Source organism: Haliaeetus leucocephalus, unplaced genomic scaffold (assembly GCF_000737465.1).
Source record: "Haliaeetus leucocephalus isolate CR32 unplaced genomic scaffold, Haliaeetus_leucocephalus-4.0 Scaffold556, whole genome shotgun sequence".
Classification (NCBI taxonomy): domain Eukaryota; kingdom Metazoa; phylum Chordata; class Aves; order Accipitriformes; family Accipitridae; genus Haliaeetus; species Haliaeetus leucocephalus.
The window spans coordinates 1119020-1120211 of NW_010972992.1; the positions used below are offsets into that span (position 1 = coordinate 1119020).

Here is a 1192-nt window from a genome sequence, read left to right on the forward strand (position 1 = left end):
TCCCAGGGGACCCCCAGGGGAGGAGGAAGGTTTTTTGAGGGGGGGGGGGGAAACACCTTGTAGCCACGACCTTGGGGGAACAATAAGGCTGAGGGGGGGCTGCTATTAATAACACCCCCCCCGGTTATTATTCCTGCCGTGCGTCACCTCCTCTTCCTCGCCCGGATGAAGTAAAGGGGGGGACACACATCCAGAATTTAGGGGGGGCACATCCAGATTTTGACAAGGGGACACATCCAAATTGATGGGGGGGAGGAGAAGTTGAGGTCCCCCCCGAATTTGGGGCACAAGGTTCATCAAGCGAAGCTGCACGTGGGACAGGGTGGTGCTTCCTCACCCTCCTCTTCCTCAGCCTCCCCCCCCCCGGGTTTTCCCCAGGGTGCGGGGCAGGATTTGGGCCAGCGAGTGGAAAATGTGAGCGGCGGCGGCGGCGTCCGGCCGGGCGCGGTGCCCCGGCGGCGGCGGGGGGAACCCAGGCGTCCGGGTGCGGGGCCGTGGCGCGGGGAGGCTTCCGGTAACAGGAGAGGGGTGATTGTCCCCTCCCTGGCCACCGCCGGTGACAGAACAGGCAGCTGCCCTTCCGCTTGGTCAGGATGGGGCCCGCTGCCCGGCAGGGCTGAGCACCCGCCCGCTCGGTGCATGTGTGGGGAGCGGGGGCAGAGAACCCACATACTCGGTGCATGCATGGATGGGGTGATGGTGGAGCACGTACACACTCAATGCACGTGTGGAGAGCAGCAGCAGAGGACCCACGTACTCGGTGCCTGCGTGAGGGGCAGTAGCAGAGAACCCACAACTCAGTGCACATGTGAGGGGCAGTAGCAGAGAACCCACGTACTCGGCGCATGCGTGAGGGGCAGTAGCAGAGAACCCACGTACTCGGCGCATGCGTGAGGGGCAGTAGCAGAGAACCCACGTACTCGGTGCATGCCTTGGAGAGCAGTGGCAGAGCACCCACACAGTCCGTGCATGTGTCAGGAGCAATGGCAGAGGACCTGCACGCTCAGTGCATGCGCGTGGGGATGATGGCAGAGCACCCACGCGCTCAGTGCATGCGTGAAGGGCAGCAGCAGAGCACGTACACACTCAATGCACGTGTGGGGAGCAGTAGCAGAGCACCCCCCAGCTCAGTGCACGCATGAGTTCCTCCGTGCCTCAGTTTCCCCCTCCGCACCCCACCTCCCCCCTCCCA

At 64.0% G+C, this 1192-nt stretch overlaps 1 protein-coding gene across 1 annotated transcript in view; it reads right to left on the reverse strand.

The window, feature by feature from the left end:
* Positions 1-1192, reverse strand: part of LOC104837982 — a 6197-nt gene that overhangs the window by 4682 nt on the left and 323 nt on the right. The gene's annotated exons all lie outside the window — the stretch shown is intronic.